Here is a 26,066-nt window from a genome sequence, read left to right as displayed (position 1 = left end):
GCTGGATAATCATACAGTTACATGTGAGTTATCCTTGGGCACAGCAATTATCTCATAACTCTCTCAAACACAATGGTGCTGAAATGACACCTTATTTTTAGATTTTAACACATGCAATTTATGTGCATCATACCTGAGGTTGATTTTCCCTTTGGCAGTTGGTGAGGTATCTGACCAGACTGCCTTTTTCTGTCAATCCATGTTTTTATTTTTGGACTTTCCTGAGCAAAATATGCTGAACTTTCTAAACCGATCAATTTTTCTCATGAGTTACTACTGGAAGAAGGTGATAATTGTTCTATCAATACAAGACACAGTCAGTTGCATTTCAAATACCTTCAAAGCTAGTTTTCTGTTCACACTTTCAGGCAGCTGGTTATTGTTTGTGTTTGATTTTGGCACTTAGTGAGTTATTAGTAATAGATGTGTAATGCTGAATAACTTCCTCTGCTCAGGAGCGGACGGGCTTTAAGCCGAGCTCCCAGTGTGAGCCAGGCCATATTTTGGGCAGATATGCAGGAGGATTGCTGGGGAGGAGGATGACTGCCCCATAGTCCACACCTGGACTTGCAGCCAGCTCTGGGGGTTGTCTCACACAGCTGTCCTCTGAGAAGAAAATGAGAAGGTTGTCAAATAGCTGATGATACCCTGAAGATTTACACACTTGGCAGAACCAAGGAGTTTTTCCTTTCCTAAGGTAAAATCTTGATAACTACTCTTGAATTGTTCCTAAAGACTTGTCCCAGCAGGGGTGATGGGCAGGGACCTATTTCTAAAGGGTTCTCACTAACTGGCATTTGGGCTTCTAAGGGGTGCCAAAACATCTGTCTCGAGTTGATCCTTGTTTGTTACAGCAGCAAGTATGCTAGTGAAAGCAAAACCTTCTGTCCTTTGACCCAGAGTCATGCTTTTTGAGGGCATAACCAACGTATCCATTTGGAAATCTTCCAGGTATTACTCTGCTATCCGTCTGTACGTTTATACAAATGAGACAGTTTCTTCTAAACTATCAGAGTATATACTTCATGTAGTAGGATAACAATATGTGTACTCTCATCTAGACAAATACTCTTCTGTGGTGATTCAAAGAGTGATAATGGAAAGTAAACCTGTTCAAAGTAAATGTGAAAGTTTGAAAGCCACTCAGGAAACTTAAGGCACTAGTTTTTAATAGAATTAAGTACCAAAGATTGCTTAAAAGACCAACCTGTTCCCCCAGCAAAAAATAATTTGAGTTAGCATCAGGTAAGGTGACTGGAGGTACTGGAAGACAATGCCCAAAACAATGCCCATCTTTTAGAAAGATCTAGATTTTGCATTGTTAAATTGCTGATTTGGCCTTGTGGTGGTTGTGTCATTGATTTGGTGGAAGGAACTGCTTAGCATGCTGTTATGGGTTTGTGTGGCGCGGGGGTATTTTTGGTGGTGGTGGAGGGGCCACAGGGGAGTCTCCTGTGAGAAGCTGCTGGAAGCTTCCCCGGCTCCAAGCCGGACCCGCCTCTGGCCCAGGCTGAGCCCGTCAGCGACGGCGGTAGCGCCTCTGGGAGAACAGATTTGAGAAGGGGAACGTGCAGTCAGTAGGGGGATTGGGATGGGAGAGGAACCCCTCTGCAGATACCGAGGTCCGTGAGGAAGGAGGGGCGCCTGAGGAGGTGGATGCCCCCCCCCGCAGCCCCTGGGGAGACGGCAGGCTGTCCCCCCCCGGCCCATGGAGGGGAGCGGGGGAGCGGAGGCCCCCCAAGATGGCCGTGACTCCATGGGAGCAGCGTGTGACTGAAGATCGGCCCGCAGAAAGGACCCACGCCGGGGAAGTTCGTGAGGAACTGCGGCCCGCGGAAAGGACCCACGCCAGGGAAGTTCGTGAGGAACTGCGGCCCGCGGAAAGGACCCACGCTGGAGAAGTTCGTGGAGGACTGGCTGTCTCCTGCGGGAGGGACCCCGCGGCGGAGCAGGGGCCGAGTGAGGAGTCCTCCTCCCCCTGAGGAGGAAGGAGTGGCAGAGACCAGGTGTGGGGAGCTGACCCCAACCCCCATCCCCTGTTCCCCTGCGCCGCCAGGGGGAGGAGGGAGAGAGAACCGGGAGTGGGGTTGAGGCGGGAAGGAGGGAGGGGTGGGGGGAAGGTGTTCTCAGGTTTGGTTTTGCTTCCTAATATCCTTGGTTTGTTTTGACTTGTAGTAAATTAAATTGGTTTTGTTTCTTCCCCAAGTTGTGCCTGTCTTTTGCCCGCGACCATAAGAGGTGAGTGATTTCTCCCAGTCCTTGTCATGACCCACGAGCCTGCCTTTCTATTTTCTCCTCCTCCCACCGGGGTGGGGGATGTGGGGGAGTGGGTGAGCAGCTGCGTCGTGCTTTGTTACTGGCTGGGCTGAAACCATGGCACATGCTCAGAATGACAAATTCCACCATCTTAAAAATGACACAAAGTAGTGCTAATTTGGCAGTGATGGGAATGTGTGCTGTAAGCATGGCTGACTAACCTTCTTTCTCTGCTGTGCTCTAGTGCTGTAAAATCATTTGCTGCGGATGGTCACGGTACAGCTGTTAAAAGCTTGAAAGAATTTTTTTTGTTGTTTTGTAAATAAAACTTTTTTTTAATTAATCTACCAAAGTTAAGATACATGATGCTTACTGACTTATCTTCAGTGCTGTGTTTCAGCAACAATTTAGTAATGAATATATATGAGGAACCATAAATTAGATGGACTGTACTTGTCTCTGAGTGACTGTATGTTTAACTCTGATGTGCCCTTACTTGATTCTTTGCCTACTCAAAGCTCACTGCACTGTTGAAGGATGTTTATTTTCTGTTAGACTGCTTTATAAACCTAATTAAATGCTTGCAAATTGTAATTATTAAAACTTCAGCCAGAAGGTTTATGCACTGATGGAATTTGATCCTTTTGGACATACTAAATTTGCTTTAAAATTTTATTTTCATCCTCTATATTTCCAGCACTTAAAAGTCGAACAATGTTTCTGAAAAAAGGAATAACCTAAATTACAGTCTGGTGAAACTTAGTATATCTGAAACTAAGGACAGAGCTTGGCAAAAACATTTATTTTCTGTGCTTATTCACTCCAGCCTTAGTTAAAATCTGAAAATAAGTGTTGAATTTTAAGTAGATATCTTAGGCTTTTCTTACTTTTCATGAAACAAAAAGGAAAGTAGAAAGCAAACAGCCATGTAAAATAAAAGCATGGGATAGATAGGGAAAGTTTGACCTGATTAGATTATATTGTATAGTGTATGGCTCAAGAATATCAACAGCTATCAGCCTCTCTCTTTCAAAGCTTCAGCTCTTTCCATTTAAAAAATTATGAACCATCTAGGAAAACATAAATTTCATTTTAGTATTTGATGTAAGTCAGAGCTCATAATAAACCACTTGCAACCCAGTGTCACTTCCAAACAACTTACTGTGTGAATTGTAAAATGCAATTTTTGAAAGAATTCAGGCTTCTTCTAGAAAATGAAGCAAGATGTACATCTGTCTAAAATGAGTTTACATAGAGAGTTTGGGGATTCTCCCAGAGGAAATATCACAGCAGTTTCATATCAGAGTTCCATGCCATACCTAATGCTAACTTTTAGCGCATATCTCTATTAATTTTGTAGTCTTCTAGCTATTATATTCAGGAATATACACAAAAATGTGACCCTCTCACTATTTAGAGTAGACCAATAGATTATATTTCTGCTTTCCACGTTGGAATAACATTTAGAACATTAAACACAGGAACATCTTTTATGCTTTTTTTTTGATTTACTGTATCCACACAATTTCAATAAAATTCTATGTTAATTTAACTGCAATCTGTATACTTGAACTAAAAGATGTGCTTTGCTTCAGTAAGGGCTGGAACTTTAACTGAATGTGCTTAATGAAATGTACAGAAGGTGGATGCAACTACAGTAGTCATTTGGTTCATCTATCTTTTTCACAGAAAATAATTGCCATGATGCAATCATAGATTTTTAAGAACATAGGAAATTTGTTCCTGGATCGGGCCAGTAAACTCCCGTGCCCCAGTTTGCTGTCTGCAGGAGTAGCATCAGGAAATGTTATTTAGTGCGTTATCTTGGACACTTTCTGCAGGCTATTTTCCTCATACTCCCCCAGCACGCAGCAACAGCTTTGACAGGAAGACTGAAAATCTGAACATTTTCAGTTTTCCAAGACCAAAAACCACCTCCCAGATACTTTCCAGTTCCTTTCTCTGACATTTTTTTTTTTGACTTTTCATGGTCCTTCACTGTCATGTGTATAAGCTCCCTGTTTTCAGGGACGGAGGAGACAATAGCACTGGCTATTTACACTGGCTCAGAGTTATCTAATGTCAAGTTAACTATCAGTTTGTGTGTTTTACTAGATCACTTTCCACATCGTGGTGCTAGTAGAGACTAGCTTCACTAATAAAGTAGTCAGACATTGCATTTTCTTAAAAATTCTCTAATACCAGGAACAAAGAACTGCAAATGTTCTCTCGTTCTTTTAAAATACTTCAAGCAAATAGATGGACCAGCATTTCAAAGACATGAAAACGTTAGCCTGTTATTGTATTGGCCTGTAGCCAAATCCTTCGTGCTGGAAACATTTAGTACATTTGGATATGTACAGATACACATACAGCTGTAACAGAGATAGATGCTATACAACAAAATAGAAATGGGAAGAATAACATAAAATATTGAAAATGAAAAGAGGAGTATTAAATATGGGGCAAATCTTCTAGAAGCTGCTCATTCTTAGGCAGATGGAAGAAAAATTGGAGAAAGATAACTTAGCTGCTTCCAAAATATTAACTCACATCCTCCTTTCCCTCTTGAATAAGGAGGTTTTTATTCATTTTCCTAGACAAGATTCCTACCAATATGTAATGTTTAGGCTTTAATATACAGTTAGGAAGTACCATGCTATGGAGCCTTTTATTGACTGGGTCTTCTTAATAGTAATGAATCAATATGGTGCTGATAGGGTGAGAGGGCTGTGCAGGCTGTACAGTTTGTGTAGCTGCAGGGCCTGAAAATAAGTTTGGTGATTTTTGTAGCTGTGCCGTGGGAGTACAGGGAGCTTGAGAATGTGACTGATAAGCAGCCAGATAATAGACTAATGATCAGAACGTCAGAAATCCATCAAAAAGAAAGCAAAGGTTTACACTAGGCATGTATTGTCTTAAATGAGAAGCAGCACAGAAAATATCCAAAACTATATGAATCTAAGCATGAATTGATCACATTGTGCCTTTAATGACTGGTGTGCATGTACATGCTCAGCTTCTAAGCAAAATCAATTAATTTAAAGGTGCATGTGTGGTAAGTTGTGGAAAATACAGTAGCAGGAGAAGTTTTTGATTAAAGAACTGATTACAATATATAAAGGTGAGGTGTGGGCCAGATTCTTTAAATTTGCATGCTGGATAGTCCATTTCCCCTGAGAGCTACTGAATGATTTGTACAAAGTATGCAGCCTGCTTTCTGCCACCATTAGCATTTGGTTTAAGCATTATGCTGCTTTGGTCTGAAGTCATATCTGGCTTTAAAAAGTTAAAAGATGGATATAAATTCTGATAATGTTTGGATTTCTACATTCATAACAATGTCTTCCTGTTTCTTTACCTCTCCCGGGGACTGCTGCTTTGATGTTTTGGGATTGGGAAAGAGAAGGAGGAAACTGAATACCAGTGTGTACCCGTTTTTGTTAGGCTGGTACCAGCCCCCACCTTGAAGTATGGCAAGTTTGAAATTAGGTCAGGTTGTTCAGGGATTGTTGAGTTACAAATATCTCCAGGGATGACTATTCTACCACCTCCCTTGACACTTGTTTCACTGTTGATCACAGATATGTATCTCTTATTTGGTAAGCATCCTCAGAAAGACACATCTCTACGGGTTCTCCTGGTGTGTTCCAGTAGTTTTCATTTTGTGGATCTCTCAAGGAACTCACTCCCAGATAATTAGAATAATTTAAATTTTTGGAGTATTTTATGTTGTTTACCTTTTTTTCCAAATGTCTTCCCTAAACAGGTGTATTGCTATTGTGTCTATCCTAAGCAATTAAAAATCAGCTTATCCCTTTTTTTCACTGGCTTAGTTTGGAGAGTGATTGGAACAAACAAACCTCCATTAAAATAGGATTTCCAGACTACTGATAAAACTTTGCAGTTATGCAAGCTAAGAGAAGGATAATCAGATTTCATACTTCATGGAATAAGGTAATCACCACAGGAGTTCAGGAGAAAGCTTTCTTCAGATTTAAGCACTAAAGAACTTACCATTCTCCAGTTTCCTTGTAGACCTCACATGTTAGGTTGCTAATAGAGGAAAGTTCCTGGAATTGAAGGGTCTCATTAACCAAATTCTGGACCCTTTTTCTAATGTCCTTAGCTTGTTCAGAGTAATAGGATGGAATTTTCAGGCCTTTGTTCAATTTACTTTTACATTCCTTGGTAGTGAAGGAAGTTCAGAATGTATCTATGGCTTTTAATGAGTAATGCCAAGAACCTGCAGCAAGACAAAGGTAGAAATTGAATCCTGTATGTACTCATTCTGTATGCAAATTTAAGATTCCTGTAGGTGGCTTTTTAAATTTTATTGTAAACCTGCACAAAGTTGCATGAGTAAAAACTACAATAAACAACCTTAAAGTGAATTTTTATTGAGTTTTAGTCTGAGCACTTTGATTGTGTGTTAACGCAGGAAGCAATGCCAGCCTTCCAAAACCTTTTGTGAGCATACCTTTTTTGGACTGGCCATGCCAGGCAAGACTGAGTGCCTTTTGTGCAGAAGATTGAGGGGCTGCTCCTCTGCTTCTTCCATGACACCAATCATCGCTGCATCCAGTGAGATGAAGCACTGCTGCTTCAGTGGACTACTGAAGAATTAGCAGGTACTACTGTGTCTTCCAAACACACATCTCAAGGAGAGAGGAGGGACATGGTCAAGGCACTCTTCCATCTCTGTAGTGGGCAGTGAACCTGTTTCATTCTGAGTGCAGAAGATAGGCCTTGCAAAAAAGGATTCACATGACAGCTTGCATCACTACATATCATGAACTGGTTGTTTGAATTTAAATGACTAATCTTGAAACCTGTGAAGTTGTCCAAAACCAGAAATGGTGAATTAATATTGATTAGGAGTTGAAAATTCCATCACGGATAGTTGATGTCATCTCACTAGATGGTGCTACAGAATCATTTTGCCTAGAGAGAGCAAAAACGTGCTTTGTGTGATGATTAATGGCTACTATATTTGTGAGAAAAAGTTGAATTAGATGCTAGAATTCAGGCCTGAGAAAGTTATGGGTTTTCTACTTCTAACTTTTTAATGCATAATTGAATCTGAACTGTAACAAATAATTTGAGCTGACGAAAAGTTGAAGTAAGAAGCAAAAAGAGTGAACTGTCATTGTATTATATATGTAATATGCAAATAATACACGTTTTCAAGGATGAGATTAAGGAATTAGATAAAGTCTGACAGAAAATAAGGACAACAAAGAAAAGGCAGAAAAAGGTGAAACCACTCTTCCTGTGAGCAAATCTTTCCAAGATTTTCATGGGACTCATGGTGCTGCATTTGCTGTTGACATGATGGAGATTGACTTTTTAAAAATGAAATATCTTGTTATAGAATACTGTTGATTTAAATTACATCTTGCTGTGTTGCTCTTTTCTGAATATTAAGGGTCAAATTTAAAGGATGGTTTTTATAGGCACTTAATTAACAAAAGATTTATGTTGCTACAAAATTTGGGATGAGGAGAGCTAGTTTACAAACTGATGGCAGTAGATTACAACATGAAGATTCATTGTCCAACCTTGAAGTAGTCTCAATGCATGCTAAGCACAGAAGCAATATTCCACATTATTATTCCAAATTCCTATCCTTACTGTTCCCCAAGGTGAGGTACAACTAATCAGCTGTTGCCCTAGGATGACAAAGAGGAAGTCTTCTGCTGAGGATGTGCAAGATGAAATGACAGGTCTTTAGTTTAAGCCAGGTGTCTGCAAAACCAAGGAACCTAGTGCAATATATAAGCTAAAAAGTCAATCAAGTATAAAGATGGGGAAAAAGTGCTTAGCAATATGACTGGAATCATTTAGCATGAGCCCATTAGTAATCTCATCTGGGCATGACAGGTGGATCAAATAGCAAGTCAAAATATTTTGAATATAGGGCATAAGTACTCATCACTATCTGCAGAACCTCAACGTTCATAGACAGAATAACGCAAAACTTGCCAAAAAGGTTGAATACCAAGAAGAATGCAAACAACTTTCACTGAAAATCCTTGATGATCTGGTATATATTACACTGCATTCTGAATATAGCTATGCTCACAATTAGACAATAGTTTATACCTTTGAGAAGGATTGCTACTATGAATTCTTAGCATATGGCACAGTCTTGACTGTGGGTCAGTGACCTCTATGAACCAGGGAGCAATCTGAGGTCCCACTGACTTAAACATGCAAACTATTCAGTGTGTTGCAAATAGTGATTGGTATTCTGTCCTGTATTCAGTTCCTGAAAGCACCATAAAAACATTAAGTATAGCAGAGCAGAACTGGGCAAATAATGGTTTTTTTGTGTGAGTGCTGAAACAAAAGGAAAGTAAGGAGAAATTAAGAAAAATGAATCAATCTGAAACAGGTTTTTTTTAGAAGCACTTTGAGTAATACCACTTGGGGAAAAAATTTTGGAAATATTTGACTGAAAATAATTCTTTTTGACCCTTTAATTTTTATAAAGTTAAATTTGACATTAAAATGCTATTTGAAAGTAGAAAGTTGTGAAGCTTTATCTTGGAATTATATAAAACTGCTGGCATTTCCACAATTTTTCATTTGAAAGTGGATGACAAGCTTCATATAAACAAGCAACATTTTTAATAGATAATTCTTGCCCTTGCAAGAAGTTGCAGCTCCATCTTGTAGTGAATCTGATATTCATTAATGCAAATATAGACAGAAGTCAGGATGTGAAATGGGCTATTTGAGATAAAATTGCCAATAGATGGCTAACAAGTTTGTCTTATCTTCTGTTATTAGGACTGCTTCATCATCCTGCTTTTATGGCTTATACACATTGATGCATGACATTATTTCTATGATGACAGAAATGCAGAGGTTATTTGTGTAAACGGTGTAATCTTACTGTTTAGTATGTAGCTTTCCTCTCTCAAATACTGCTCTCTAAAACCAGCATAATTTTTATTGAATAGTTTAAAGCTGCACTTAGTGTTATTAATGTTGTCAGAAATCATAACTATTTTAAGTTAAATATGAGGTTTCTGTTTATTTCCATTAATATGATGTTCCTTTTTAATCATCCTTTAACAAATAATCTTGCTCTTTTTTTCTGGCTGAATGAAGAACAGCTATTGTTTTGATCTATATAAGATGTTTGGCATATTATGCTTAAAATATTTGTCTGTGGACAGAATTTATTGAAAGTATTGGAATTTAGCTAGAAGTTAAGACAAAGCTGCCCTGACTTTCAATTCCAATCTAGGGCAGAAAATGAGTAAAATTGGACAGCAGCTGCTATCTAGTTTAATCACTGAGGCTAAATTCAGACTGGTACTCAGTGGTCTGAGTATTAGGCTTTGCGTTGCTCTGCCTTGAGAAATCCTTGTCCAGCCTGTACAGCTGCTCTGACAGAATATATTGTCTGTTGGAGGTAAAAAGGGAACCTAGCAGGAGAATAACCTGGGCTTGTGAGAGCTCAAGTTTATAGGTCTTTCTAGATTTGGTCTGCTCTCTGCCCTGTGGCAAGTGTCCAACCTCAGTGAACCCAACCCCTGAGATCCAACCCCTGCTCTTGTGCTGGGACCACACTGCTTTCAGCACCGTCATCCCAGCCAGGTATGGGAGCTTGTTTCTGTGTGCTGCATGCATGCTAGTCTGGGTGAAAGGACAAGCTTAATCCTTCCTTTCTTGTATCAGACTGCTGATTGTGAAAAGTGCAGAGAGCCTATCAGAGTGCTGAAATTTAGTGTTTGGAGGTAGGCCAGCCTGTGTTTGGTGCCTGAAAGGAGTATGCCCGCTGCACGCCAGAGACAGTTATACTGGCCCCAAGCTAAGGATTTCACTACAGATTCCAATCTGAAGGTGAATCACATGCCTTCAAAACCCTCTCAGATCAATTTCTTTTCTCCACAGCCAGATCATCAAGCTAATGATGCCAAGTGAGGAAGATTTAGCTTAGTTGCTATGGCAAAACTAGAGAGAAGGACACAAAGCTGATACAAAAAGTATGTCATCTGCAGCGTCTACTCCAGCTTGCTTTTCTTTTTTCTCTTTCTTTTTTTCCCTAACCCAGGGAAGATTTGAGAGAGAGGGAAGAAGGGCTTATATATGTTCCTTCTGTGTTACATACATTTTTGTAGTATGATATGATATATACATAGTGGAGCTTAATACAAATTAATAGACTTTGAGAGAATTAATTTCCATTATGAGATTTATTCATAATGATTGCTAGTTTGGCAGCCTCCTGCAGTGCTTAATATTACATCTGCTTAATAGGCTAGATGATAATACCACATACCGTACCCAGATTATTTGCTGAACCATGGAGCAAGTGCCTGTGAAAATAAATACGTTACCAAAAAGGAGTATTGCAGTACCTTCCATAGGATGTAAAATCCCATAACTTCCAGTTTATGAACACACATGTGATGAGTATGAGGCATTCCATACGTAATACCTAAATAGTTCCTTATAATGATGAAAACAAGTTTTCTGGGGAAGATAGATTTTTGGTCTATCATGGACTAACATCCAGTGTGAATATGATTTCACAACTTTTTCTAAAATACCTATCTTTTGAAATAATGAAAACAAAAGCAGTAATTTTTCAGCAGTTCAGTGAGTGAAACATATCTCTAGCAGAGAAAAAAATGAAGGTAAAACTCTATTGCAATTCCCTAATATCATATTATGTTTGAAGAACCTGTCTTTCTGACACGTCCCTCACATTCAGTAAAAAAATGCCTAAAGGAGAACATTTAAACTCTACCCAAAGCCTTGTTTATACCTCCTTTCTTGACCATTATGGACATTGTTACGGTATTTTTCACTGACAATTCTATCCTGGGGTGCTACCTTCGGCTTGGAGATGACATTTGAGTTTTGAGTTGCCTGTAACACTTGAAATTCTCTTTGTATGGTTTTAGGCCATTACTTCACATTTTTGGGGCTAGCAGGGGAGAATCAAGTTAAATCTATTTAGAAAATTATTTAAATACAGAATGTTAAGATGCTTGCTTTAAACCTTCAGAAAAGACGGTCATGAGTTTCAACAACACAAATTGCCTAATAAGTAAAGACTCCTAATTTTGTGTCTTCTCTTGACTCTCTGACCATTAGCTCCTGAGCTGCTCTTCAAAACATGCCAAATGTTATCTGTTGTATTTACCAACAATGTGGAGAAAGACTGTGGAAGTAGTCAAAACTAAAAATGTTTATTTCTTCATTTCAACCAAAAAATGTTGTGAGATACCTTTTACAGTAATTGTTCATTGAAAAAACTACTGTTTTTCAGATGACATATATGAATCTGTACTAAAACATTGAAAAAAATGGGGGGGGGGAATACTTCATTATTTGGGAAAATGTTACCGTTTAATGGGAAGGCTGACTCGTGGTTCCAATAAGCATAATGATACAAACCTAAGGAGGAAAAAAACCCAACAAACAACAACACTGAAAGAGATATTAAGATAGGTATTTATCTGGGCCTAAACTCCCCTGCTTTTTTGTAGAGCCAGTACCAGCTGGAGGGACTGTAGGCTGACTGTAGGTGTTCAGAACCTGCTGTTCAGTTTCCTTTGGTCAGAAGGTTCTGTGGTCCAATGGCTGAGGAAAGCTTTGTCTTGGGGAGTGTAGAGATAATTCAGGAAAGTTCATGGAGTAGTTTATGATACAACTTCAGTGCTAAAAGGGTCATGCAAATAAGTGCAATATGGTAGAGACAAAAGAGCAATGTGATTCTATTATATTGTATTTACCTAAAACTCAAATCAGAAAGAGAAGAAGGAATATAGTCTCAGCAGCTCTTAAGTTTATTCTTGGATTATTAACTTCTTTGGAGTTCACCAGTTAGAAATTCAGTTACAAAGAGGTATGAGGATTCCATGATGAAAGAAAAAATATTTTACTCATGTTATGTTATGTCATTGAAGTGGAGCCTGATAAAACTAAGAACTGAGAAACTACACACCATAATTTCTAAAGTCCTCCATAATACATTTTTGCAGAATCACAGAATGGTTGGGGTTGGAAGGGACCTCCAGAGGTCATCCTGTCCACCCCCCCACTCAAGCAGGACCACAGAGAGCACAGCTTTTGAATATCTGCAAGGAGAAAGACTACAACCTCTCTGTCTTCTATTACTTGTGGTTTGTTGTTGTACTTTGCTTGCTATCTGGTTTTAAGGAAGAAAATCCCCCCAAATACAAATTCTTACTTACATTCTGCTTTGCAGCAATAACAGTAGTATGTACTTAATTCCCCCCCTCCCAAAGTGCATTAGTTGGTTCTCTAAAGCACTTGTTGCAATATTGTAGGAATTTGTCCCAGGTGAAGCTACATCCTGGCATCACAGACTTCATTCCACTGATTAAGCTATAAGTAAGAAATCCCAGAACATTACCTGGCTGAGAATTCTGAATGGTTTATAAACTGGAAAGCCCTGGGGTATCTGAAGTTTCTTGATAAAGTAGTTGAGAATGTGATCGCCTAGCCCAGAGGGAATGATTCTCCCTGGCTTTGAGCTGCAGATTGCATCAATCAAGGAAGGTGATTGACTTGTCATATGAATAGGTCCTTTGAGTTAAGAAAAATGAAACTTGAGCAATTAAGTTTTATACCATGGTTTAAGGAAAACTGTGTGTTCTTAATATAAGCAAAATCTCAAATCTTAGTTGCTTTTGTGAACCTTTAGAGGTTTTCTAACTGTTTATTTTTCTTAGTTCTCTGTCTTTCTTACATTAGAGATGATCAAAATATGAGGTATGACTTATTCTTTCTGTTACATGTCACTCCCATTTCTTTATTTTATTTTTAAATTTTTGTAGTTTTTAAGACCCTCCCAGTAGCTCTTTGAAAATATTTGTTTAATGTTTTAAGGTAAAGGAAGTACTTAACATGTATGTTGTTTTTGTGTATGTGGGGCAAGTTCTTGCCAGTCCTTCACTAACTTTTGGCCTTGCTTTGAATTTCTGGTAAAAATTGGGCTCCAGCATCACTGTTAATTTATGCTGTGCTTCTTAACAAATCTGAAATGTAATCATACTTTGTATCCTTTCTACCCTCAAAAGAGAATAAATACATGTGATTGTTTCCAGGTTTTGAACAATTTTTTTCTATTTCTTGCATTCCTGTAGTGTTTTCCTCCTGCACTTCTTTGTGATCCATCTTTAGAGGCTCTCACCTTTCCTTTTACTTAGTTGGGTCTAAATGACTGACACTCATTTGTAGTCTTGTTCAGTATTATCTATTCAGTGTCCCGTTGCTTAGCTCACAGACCTGTATTGCCAAACTTAAGGCAAAGACCAGGTGAAACTCAGGTAATGTCTGGCAGGATGAGTGAATAATATTTTTTCAGAAATATTTCCTATTCTTCCTATCTCCAGTATATATTAGTAAAAAATTATTTAACTGTAGAAATTATTTGATTTTGCTCACTTGTGCCATCATTTGTCTCTAAATTGAGACTGCTCTTATGTTTTTAATGCTTTTAAACCTGTTGCTGGTCAGCTAAGAACCGATTTTGTTTGTGTCTTGGTTTCAGCTGGGATAGAGTTAACTGTCTTCCTAGTAGCTGGTACAGTGCTATGTTTTGAGTTCAGTATGAGAAGGATGTTGATAACACACTGATGTTTTCAGTTGTTGCTAAATAATGTTTAGTCTAAAGTCAAGGATTTTTCAGCTTTTCATGCTCAACCAGCAAGAAGGCTGGAGGGGCACAAGAAGTTGGCACAGGACACAGCCAGGGCAGCTGACCCAAAGTGACCAACGGGGTGTTCCATACCATGGGACGTCACATCTAATATAGGAACTGGGGGGAGTGGGGGCAGGGGGATCGCCACTCGGGGACTAATTGGGTGTCGATTGGCGGGTGGTGAGCAATTGCACTGTGCATCATTTTTATATTCCAATCCTTTTATCATTACTGCTGTCACTTTATTACTGTTATCATTATAATTATTAGTTTCTTCTTTTTAATAGTCTATTAAACCGTTCTTATCCCAACCCACAAGTTTTACTACTTTTTCCTGATTTTTCTCCCCCATCCCACTGAGTGAGGGGGGGAGTGAGTGAGCAGCTGCGTGGTGCTTAGTTGCTGGCTGGGGTTAAACCATGACAGTTTGTGACTGGTAGGAGTGTTTTCTTACAAATAGTAATCGCATAGGCTTGCTACCTTGTGAGCACATGCATTACCTTACAATAATCAAACAAGAATGAGAAACTTGTGGATCAGAGTCTGGTGGTCACCAAAACCAGATGAGTAGCATGGACTGACTGGCCAAATGTGAACAAAACACTAATAGGATCGTGACACTGGAAATCTTAAATCAAAATGACTGAGATGTGGTTACGTAATACATATGTATTTAATCCATTTTATGTTTCTGATTTCTCTTGTCTTAAACAAGAAAATATGAGAGGAATTTCAACAGAACAAAAATATAATTGATGGAGATGAGAAGCTATATGGACACAAGTGATTAAGACAAGCAAATCTGTATTAGAAGTGGTATAGCTGCAATAAGTAAATTAAGAATGTAATTTTTAAAAAGATGAACTGACAAGTAATTTGTTGGTTTAGTAGAAAATGTAGTCAAGCATGAACTCTTCTCTTGCCCATGCAGAGTAAAATGCTTATTCTGACAATTGACAGCCTCTAAGTGTCTGTTGCTTGATTTTTTTTTTCATCTTCTGAACTTTTATATTCCCTTGCTGAATTATCAAAAAGGCAGTGACTTTTACAACATGGCAATTATATACTTTCACATATTTTTGCTAAAGAAAATACAGAAATAACTATCCTATGTTTCATTAAGATGCAGAAATAATTTTCTAAATGTTATTGCAGTGCTTTCAATGTAGAGTGTATGTGTATAAGAAAGGGTATTGACCAATGGGAATGGCTTTAGACATGTTGGGGAACGTTCTAGTCATCTTTGCAAAAGAAAAATAAGAAAAATGGATAGAATAAGAGCATGAACTTCCTTCAAGTTGGTGTAGTATTTACTTGTTTCAAAGATTGTTAGCCCTTCTACAGGAGGTTTGAGTATGGGTACTCAAAAATTGTGCTGGCTACTGACAGTGCCTGGGCTGCTGTTCCAGCAACCAGCACTGCCCGAGCTCTGCGGTTGTATCCTGCCCAGCCTCTGAGCTCTCCAGTCCAGCATATAAAAGGGTGGTTCCCTCCATAGTTATAGTAGGTGCTGTAAACTGGTCATGAACGTTTGACCTTACAAATTAGTACATACCATGTCATAGTCAAAGTTTGAATTAACAAGTTAAAACATACATGCAGCATAACACTAAGAAAAAGTGAAGTCATATTTTGGATAGTATTTGTTGTATACAGACCACGTTATTAAAGTAGTTTTATTAAATAGACAAAGTATTTGAAATACATAGAGTAGAAACAGTGTATCTCCTTGGCTTTTTATGCCAGGCTATACCTTTTCTCTGATCTGTTGCCTTGAGCTATTGAAGTAATAATGCAGTAGCAGAATGCTTCAAAGGCACTGCTTGCTACTTAGCTGAAGTTACCTGAAATAGTAAGTATGATTAAATGGCTACTCCTGCTGCTGTTCATTTGACGGCTTGGAGTCTTTCTTTCAAGATGACTAAGAGTGTCTAGAGTGTATAAGACCAAGTGTCTACAGCTGCCTTTTACATCTTTCTCAGAGTCATCGAATATAGAGATGATGAATAATGGCAGTGGTTTTGTTAGTTGCTCACTGGAGGCATCTTGTCTTGTGGTTGAGTTTCATTGAGAAGACTTGTTAGTCTTCACATGTTTAGAACCCTACTTTAGGATTTGTCATAAGCATCAGTTATGTCACTTGGAGCAAAGAATAAAATCTGTATTAAAAAAAATATTTAAATAACTAGTGATTTTCTGTAAAAATGATAAGCGATATTCCTAGAAAGCATGGCTGCATCACACACGCAGAAAAGAGTTTGTGTGAGGGGGAAAAGTGCATTTTAATGACCCAGTGAAGACTTTCATGCTCTCCATCACAGTAGTCCTGGCAGTATGGTATCTGTATTTGATATCGGTGTATTGCAAAGATCAGGAACAAAATTAAAACAGAATTGGCAAATGGACAAAAAAAAAAAAAATTATTTGGTTTTTAACTGGTAAGCAAAATGAAGATGGGACATTCATTCACAGGAGGCATGGGCATCATGCTTCTACTGTACTTTTTTCTACAGGTTTAGTGATATGCGTCAGATTCGTTACTCATGAAAACAGAGAAAGTCTTTACAGTAACTGGCCCAGTCTGTTTCACAGGTGTGTTGACTTCAGACTAGTGAAATTAGTCAGACTTAGGTTTGGTTTTGGTGTTCTCAAAGTACAAAAAGGTATTTCTCTCTTCCTAGAACTTAATTTAAGTGTGTTTTATACTGATAATTTCCAGGAATATCTTTTTGTGGGGTTCTTGGCACCTCCAACTTGTATTGCAACATGCAGAGAGATAGATAGGTGCTCTTAGCAGCTTTCAAGATTTAGGCATTGTCCCTATTCCCTTAAGGTTTTGTTGGGTTTTTTTTGGTGTGTGTGTCTGTGTTTTGGTGGTGGTGGGAGGGGGGGGGGGTGTTGGTTGTGGGGTTGTTTTTTGGTTTTGGTTTGTTGTGGTTTTGGGTTTTGGGGGTTTTGGGTTTTTTTTTGTTGTGTTGGGTTTTTTGTTTGTTTGTTGGGTTTTTTTTTAATATTTCACTGCTCCTAAATGCAAGATAGTGTGTGTAAAATAGGATACAGCAATCCTGACATCTGCTGTGGTTTTCCATCACAGTCTTATTTATAGGAGTACTGCCTGGATTTGACCGTGTCACATTATGAACATTTCATTTGTGTGTGCAAATTGACAAGTAAGGTTACAGATTTTAAAAGATCAGATTATAGCTCCAAGCTTATTGCAAGCCTGATATCCTCCTAAAATTAAATCCTATGTGTTACAGGACGTATGACACTTTAAAGAAAAGTTTGATCCATGTGGTAGTGTACAAACTGTAAATGTGGAGAAGTATTTTACGTTTGCTGTTAGGATAAATAGGAAAGAGAATGGGTGGACTGAAATCCATAGACACCATCCACAGTTCCTAAACTGTGCTTATTCTTCACAGTCTAAAGAAGCTGTTAACTTAATCATTTACCTAGCCACAACATTTCTTTATCTTTTCTTTTTGAGATGTTCTAGTGTCAATGGTTATGCTATGCTGGCTATTTATTTCACTTAATTTTGTACAATGATTTTCAGTCTTTCTAAAGGTGGAATTGTAAAAAATAATTGGTAAACACACCCATACTCCCCACACCTCCCAACCCCCAAATAAGTTGGCATTTAGGGGAGGCATTTTAAATATCTGTTATAATTTATTTCACAAATATTCAAATTTGTCAGTATAATTCAATTCCTACTTTCTACTCAGCTATGTGGAGCTTGATCCTGTGATATCATATATGCTTGTGCAACCTTCTGGTGAACAGTCTTCATATCAATCCCATTTCATGAGTGGGGTTGGTAAACAGTGTGCTTATGAAACATTCCGACTTGTTTATTTGATTAACTCAACAGTTAGAGACAACAAAAGTTTGATTTGAAGCCTGCTAAAATCTTTTATCAGAATGTCATTGCTGTCATTGTACATGAGGCAACATCAAAAGATAAATTGATCTTGGAAGGAAACAGCAATATCTATATTGATATGAAAACTGGTGATCTTTATTGGAAAAAATATGCGATCCTTTATTTTGCAATAAAACACTTCAATATTTCCTTTCTTACATTTAGCAAACAGCAGATTGATATTTTAACATAGCTATTTTTGAACAGTTTTCTGTATAACTTGAAGGCACACTCAGATTTTTTTCCTGGTTTTAAAGAGTGACAGCAAAAGCACCTTTATCTGACATTTAGGATGATTAAATTTTGAAAAATCACTTGGCATATTCAGCATGACTCCACAGGGTACTCTTGCTTTATAAGGCAATGGATCATGTTAGCTTAACTTATATTTAAGATTTGCTGGTCTGATATTATTGTGTTAGGCAGTACTGCTGAAACGGAAACATAAAATTTTGCTGCCAGGAGATCAAGTCTGTGCCTGCCCTACACTATAAATTAGTTCCATAAAGTTTTAAAATGCAATATTTGCTCTAGTCCAACTAGTGTTGTAAGCCAGCATATTGTGCATAAATATATAAAATTAAACCCCAGGTCAAAAATGTATGCATTTCTTTTTTGTCACCTTACAGGCTAGGCAAGATACACTGCTATTCGAAAAAGAAAATTAACTTCAGCTGAATATGTTTACAAATATTAATATCTTGCTTTTTCTTTTTTTTAATCTATGACACTGATATAGAAATAGATTTGGGAGTACCAAAACTTTTTCATCTGGGTTCCTAAATGGTCATGTGCTCTTTTTGTCTTAATCATTATCATATTCATCAGCTGAAAAAATCATATTAATCTTTCTACTTTTCTGTGCTTAAACATTTGAGCAATGCTAGCTGATGCTGCCGGGCTGGGATTGTGGTGAGGATGCTCTGCATGACACTCCGGTACAACCTCCTTGGCTGTACCTTACTCAACCTTCTGAGGAAGTGAGGCATAAAGCCGGGGTGGAGGTTCCTACACATCCCCTTTGCGTGCCTGCTCAAGGCAGCTGTAAATGCCATTTGAACTTCCCTAGTTTTCTTTTCTCCACAATGGGAACCTGTTTTTGCTACTTGATTTAGTAAAAATAGCTTCTGTTGGACATGCAACCTCTGAGGGTCATGGAAAACACTTTTCACCAAGAGAGAAGCAAATTTTTCCCAAAGCTGGGAAATGGGCACCTGTCTTTGTCCTGAGAAACAGATTCACTGGGTTAAGAGAATGCTAGGTTTGCAGCTTTTCTAATCACACAGATGTACCCTTTACAGTAGATTTGTGGAAGAGAGAACCTAGTGAGTCATTTGATTGCAGTAGTGTAGCAAAAAGGACAAGGAGAGCAGAAGTTGAAGTGAAGCAGGTGGTCTTGGCATCTTCAGGCCAGGAAAATTCTTTTATCAGCCTGTCCATTTTCTGTTGTCTTTTTCCCCCATGCCTGTACAGATTTAATATTTTTGAGAGAATTGACTGTCGTATAGACCCCTTAGGTTATATTAATAGCATCATATTAAGAATTTTGTTGCTTAGGTGAAGTGTTAATCAGGAGAACAGCTCCAGCCATGGTGTGCCAGTGTGGGAGCGAGGGGATAGGGCTCTCACTGCTTATTGCAGAATGCACGGGAACCCAAGGAGCATGGGGAATGTGTTCCCCTACCAATTGCAGTGGCTGTGTTGTGAGGTTTACTCAGATTTGGTAGTTGAAGGCCTCTGAACAAATTATACTGAAGCCTTGCAGGCTCTCAGGTGAGGTACAACAAGGAGTCCAGTTGGCCTATATTGCTAAGAAGCTGATGTTTGAGCAGTGGAGATGGATGGAGAGGGTTGCAAGAAAGCATTGGGGAGAACACGGTGACTGGAAGTCTCAATCCCTTCTGCACTGTATCACAATGCCCTCGTCCCTTCATGTGTCTGGTTCAAAATGGCAAAATATCTGTTGTCCCTGAGGGACATATTTTGATCATGATTTTCAGAAAGTGAAGGAATTAAAGCAGGACCACCCTGCCAAATGGACAAAAGGTGCTCAGGTGCCTGTAAGTGCTCCCAACAAAGGTGCTGAGACAGATTTGAATGAGGGGATTTTCTCCTGCCTGACAACAGTAATGGCCATAGTTCAGGTCTGCAGATGCAGCAGAAAACAATTTACAATCTAATTAAATACTGTGAATTAGTTGAACTAATAGATTGGTTATAAGGCTTTTCAAATCTGTATTAATGACTATTGTTTGTCATGTTTGGCTAGGAAAGACAGACAAGGGGGAATGCTTTTCAGAGTGATGTGCATTGGTTAGAACCAGTGGTTGTGCGGAGCCTCAGATTGTGCAGTGGAAATGAGCTGCAGCTCAGGCAGTGACCTCTCTCTGACTCTTTCCTTCCAAGTGCTTTCTGCACAGCACGGTGCCTGGGCTGATAAATTAGCCAGAAGTTTACAGTGCACCAATAAATTAATGTCTGCTTTGGGTTATGGTTGTTTACAAATCAATTTGAGAATTGGCATCTTTCAGTTGCAGACTTCCCAGCAGTTTCACTGCTGGTCTCTTCTCTGTATTGCTCTTTGTGTGTTTATTCTGGGAAAGATGGAAAATTTAAAGCTGAAGTGAAAATACCAGATTTCAGAAAGGGTGCAGCTTGTTGCATGATTTGAGTAAAAGACGAAGCCTGGAGAGTCATGCAAATATTTCAAAGATGAGCATTAATCCAAGTGATAAATTGTTGAAGAAATGTATTTATCTGTTTGCTTGTAACATCTCTTATTATTAGTTAATTACATATCCTAAAGGATGAACACACTTTATGAAAACTTGTTCACTGAAATAATTGAAAATAAACTACAGTTTCATAAATGGACAGCTATTAAGACAGGCACTAATGAAACCTGAAATCCTCTTCTCCCAGCCCCCTGATTAGTGTCTGTACAAACTGGCACACATGAATGCTGCTATTATTGCTGGTTCTGAGAGTTTGTTTTTTAGTTTCCTTTGTCTTTTGGTTTCAAAGTCTGTATGAAAACTGGATCATATATTAAAGGTTATTTCATCTTAGGAAAGATACCTGATGAAATTGCATGCCTCTGGAGGCCATGAATTTGAGGTGAACACTGAGTACCACAAAGTTCTTGTGATAAAATCAAGAAAGACTGCCACAAACAATGAATGTTTCTTGTGCATTCCAGCCATCCTAAATATACTGTTTGGTTTCTCCAAGTTAAGCTGGTAACTGTTCAGACCGGGTGTTCTAGTGTTGTCCACGGTAATAAATGTGTTTTGGCATTGTTTCAGCAACAGTTAGATAGCTGTTCCATACTGTAGACTTCATATTGCATGAGCCAAGAATTCATGTAATATAGAAGAGGCAATTTTATCTCAATCTACAAAGCAGCTGCTTTGGGCCAGCCATGCAGATTGCTCTGTGTTGCTCCGTGGAACAGTTGTCTTCCGAACTGTCACTTTGCCAATGTTTTTGTAAGTTTTCAGTCAACGCTCTGAAGGAGGCTGACATTAGTGGCCACTTAGCAACTGGCAAGTGCTAACATAATATTAGAATGGAATTTCTGATTGATTAAACTGTGTCAAACAGTACAGATAAAAGGAGTACATGTGAATTATCACTCAGTCTGAATGAGGTTATCAACAATCTGGCTCTAAATGTTTTGTATTAAGATTTTTTTTTTTTAACCTGATAGTGTGTATCTGTATTTCATAAGCTCGTTTATCAAGTACTGATATACTTTCGGCATTGAGTCTGACACAGGGGAAAGCTTGAAATGACCGAATTGAATAGCTAGCTAAAATTTTCAATTATAACTGGATTATATCTACCCAGGGATAAAGCATATCCTGTGCTTGGTTAAAAAAAAAAAAAAGTCGTCTTTACCCATGATCAGGAGAGTCTAAAAAATCCCTTGTTTATTAAGAGACCTTGTTGGATCAAGTGCCAAAATCTTGATGTCCTTCCACGCCTCCCCAAAGCTGTTGTAGCTTATACCATCTTGAGACTGTTTCTTGGCAGTCTGTCTGTCCACTTGTTCCTGATCCAGGTACCATTGCATGAATATTGCATGATTTAAAATATATACATCATGTTCCAATGGTTATCTGTTCCAAAAGGAAATGAGAGACAAGGTGGCTGAACCTGTTGGATGTACCTATCTGTATCTCTTAACCTGGTTTATCAATGTCAAGGAATGGTATTTAAAAGCACAATTACATAGATTAAAATATCTAATAACATATGAGAGGAAGCACTGTATAACCCTGTAAAACTGCTGCTTTCCCACCTGCCTTTTCTGTATTCAACTTGTCAACCATCTCTTTTAGTAGTGCTGAACAGAAACTACTGCCAGGTATCTTATCAGACGTGTATTCTTCTGATGAAAAGCCTTCAATAGCATGTTTAAAATTCCTTTAGATTTGGGATGCCAGAGCACAAGGAAAATGTGTGAGAAAAATCCTTTAGTTTATATCATGTTTCTGGAAAGGTAAAATTGTACATATTAGGAGCACTACTGAAAAATGCTGGTGACTTGAGAAATCAGTAGCTCCTTGTGTTTTCTTTTCATGTCAGGTGTTTTTGCTTGAGTATATGATCAAATACTGTCTGCTTTGCAGTGTATTCAGTATTATGTACTATGACGCTAGAAATGACAGTACAGTAATTTGCCATGAGAGTTTGAATCCTAAGGAAACAATTTTGCAGTCTTCCTTGTGAACAGTAAAAGACAGGTGCACAGTTTTTTTCTTCACTCTTCCATTTTATGATGTTTAAAATGTCTATTTTGATTTAAAAATTGAATATAAATTTGCAGAATGAATTAATAAGATTTGGGGTACCAGAGTTCCGTGTGTTATATCATATCCATTGTATTAGCAAATTAACCCAAGTATTCAACTTCTTTTAAGGAAAGAAAGTTCTCTGACTTGTCTGACAAATATTTAAAGCATCCCAGAAGCCTATAATGTGGTCATCTCTTTCTAGGAAAAAAAAGAAAAAAAAAAGACCAAATCATATTTTCTGTTTTGTGTGGGGGCTTTTCCAATTGCTCTGTGATGCTTCACTGTGCTAATGCAATAGTACTGCATTTCTGAACATAATATACTGTCATTGGGATGGAACTAATGAGACTACATAATCTTTATAGTGTGTGGCAACAAAACACCCACCAAGGTATTTTGCAGAATACATTTGTTTCATTTTTTTCTTTTCGCTCAGGTTCATTTTTGGAGGGAATGTGGGAGTGAGCACTGGTGCAGAATGTAAGACTTTTTAAAGGGTTGGGCTGAGTATGAGCTATAGATATTGTTGTTCTAACTTTCCTTAAACACATGAAATGTAATAAAAATTTGTCAGGAAAGGTGATTTTACATTCAGTGCTGTCTTCACCATGAAAACTGATAGAAACGAGTTCTAAACAAAGTTAAGCAGGGAAAAAAACAGCTCTGTTACTATTCATGTCTGCAACTTCCAAAGTTTCATACTGATGATACTCTTGTTCTGTCTTACAGTCCTGACTTTTTACTAAGACCTTCTGTGTAAATAGTAGTAATACTAATAATCAGAGTATTCCTAAATGTTTGTTGCATGTTGTTACCTACAGATGAACGTCTTGCATGTGATAATCCACCCTTATGAATATGCTTCTGATTTCCACACCCCACCCCTCCCCACTTTGGTGTCCTCTAGGGGTGGCTCTTGGGGATAGTGAGGTCTATCTTCTCCAGTGCTTTATAATCCTTTGTAAAATCTTCCAAGTGCAATTTTCATCTTGGGCTAAGCATGGATGATGCATGTGCTAGCACCAAGCCCAGCAATGAAACGTTCTGGAACAGGAATTATACTGTATCTGCACAGTAGCGCTCCTTGGCAATTTTTAAGGCTGTCCCTGAGCTTGCAGAGAATGACCATGCAGCAGCCAAGGCAAAGTGCAAAAGACAGCATGTAAGAAATATTTAGAGAGTGTTGACTTGTGATTTCATTCCTAAGATGAGCTGTAAGGATTGATTGTATAACTGTGTGTTTCACTCCCTGCCCCATTTTATTATAGTAAGAAAACTTGTTACAGAGTTCTTGTGCTTTCATTTACATGTGCACCAGCCTTTGGCAGGTATTTCACTGCTTAATATCAAGGTTGTGGAGATCAGCATTTGGCAATTAGACAGAGCATGAAATGAGACCTGTAGGAGGAAGTTACAAAATCTCTTGCAAGTTAATGGCATTTTTGTTGTTTTCCTGCACAAATAAATATAGTAGCATCAATACTATTGATAATGGATAAGCTGTACAGTTGAGATCCCCACCAACTTAAAAACATTAGAGTTGCCACTGGTAGCAACAAGTTCATGTATTACTTACATAGCAATTTACAAGCTTTTTACCTTAAAATGTTTTGCACTTTATTGATTTTCCTTGTTTCTTATGTTGTTCATTGTGGTGCTATTAATTTTTTGGGGATGCTTTTGTTAATACAGAACATTTTCAGTAAACCCTTTGTTTGACCTCATTAAGTAACAGACAAACAAGAAAGCTGAACTGAAATAGTTGTGTATAAATAAATCTAATAGCCACCTCAACATCAATTCTGCTTTAACAAAAGAAAAAAGTGCAGAATTGAGGCAGGCTGATTTTTTTAAGATATATTTTTAAATCATGTCCTGTTACAGTGAGGCAGGACCAACAATCAGTTATATTACAGAATGATATTGAGAAATAGGAGCTGATTAATAGGAAACAAAGTATGACTGATAATCCATATTGACAAGGAGTTTCAAGGGAACTATCAGAGTGATCTGAATGAAGTACAATGAAGTACACAGTATTTAAATATCACTGTGAGAATAGATTACAGTATTACATCAACCATTTCTAAAGGTCTGAGCGACAATGAAATTGAGATGTAAGGCAAAACAAAATGTCAGGTTCAACTTGCAAAGTAACAAGGAGCAACTATGGCACCCTTGAGAAGCAGGTGGTTCAGTGTCAAATGAATAACACATCTAATGAACAACAAACTGGGGGAAAGCTATCTAGAAAGTAACAAATTTCATGGCGTATCAGAGGATTTTTCTATGTATTGCTGTGTGTTGTTCGATGTCCCATCAGCCCAAGCTAGTGTTTGAGATTCACCTGCATCTTAGCCGAGGGCACAAGTCATAGGCTGCTGGAATTTTTTGGAAGGCTGCATAGCTCTGCCCACAGTTTGTGGCTGGGCATGGATCTGTCATGTGAATGAAATGTTAGTTCCAGCACACTGAGGTTGTATACTGCCGATTGTGTGGAGCACAGTGATATCCATTGTGTTTTGTTAAGTGTTGGAAGATAGCTGTGAGGTGGTTGTGTGACAGGTATACTTTTTTTACTATAAGCAGTGACTAGAAAAGTCCAACCTGTTCTACCTGACCACTCCTTATAGAGAATTTATTTTCCATTGATGAAGCCATCTTTAGAGGGGAATAAGAATTCTTATAATTCAGATGTTCAGGTTGTTGGGTAGCTTTCTCTGGGCTAGTGATGTCTGCAATGCCAGTTGTCATCAGGGTTGTCTGGTTGTTCGTTTGAGTGCACAGAACAGCATATAGCACACGAAATAGAGGTTGGATTTAAAAGTGGAAGGTGTCATGTGATACGTTGTAGTCAAATGCTAAATGAAATGATATGCAGATTTCATTTGAAGAATGAAATAATTGCTCTGAAATGTGTTTTTTTTTTAAACAAAATATTTCTGTCTCTCCCAATAGGGTTTATTTTCAGTCAAAGTATTTCAAAGGGAGATTTTCCTGTTAGATTGCTTATGAGAAAAAAAAAGTTTTCTGACTGGCTCAGGAAAAATATTTATGAAAGAACTCATTATATAACCAAAAGAGTGGATTTCATTGCACTTCCAAACAGTGCCAGCTAGTTTGACCTTTGCTGGAGTGCACTAAATCCCTTGAGACTTATTTGAAACTTGTAAGTAGGAGAGTCAGTGTGGTGCTTAAAAGCTCAGTACTTCATAATTCGTGTTGTCTTCTCAACCAAACAGATGCCAAATCAAGATGTCCATTTATTCAGCCATAATTATATATGGTAACATGCACTGAAAGATCTTTCTTATATTAATTAAATAAGTTCTTTACCATCAGCTGTCACTTAACATAATAAAAAGTCTCTTTAAAAGAAGCACAGACAATG

Source organism: Buteo buteo, chromosome 10 (genome assembly GCF_964188355.1).
Source record: "Buteo buteo chromosome 10, bButBut1.hap1.1, whole genome shotgun sequence".
In the NCBI taxonomy this organism is placed as follows: domain Eukaryota; kingdom Metazoa; phylum Chordata; class Aves; order Accipitriformes; family Accipitridae; genus Buteo; species Buteo buteo.
The sequence above is the reverse complement of the archived record's forward strand: the minus strand, read 5'-3'. Positions refer to the sequence as shown.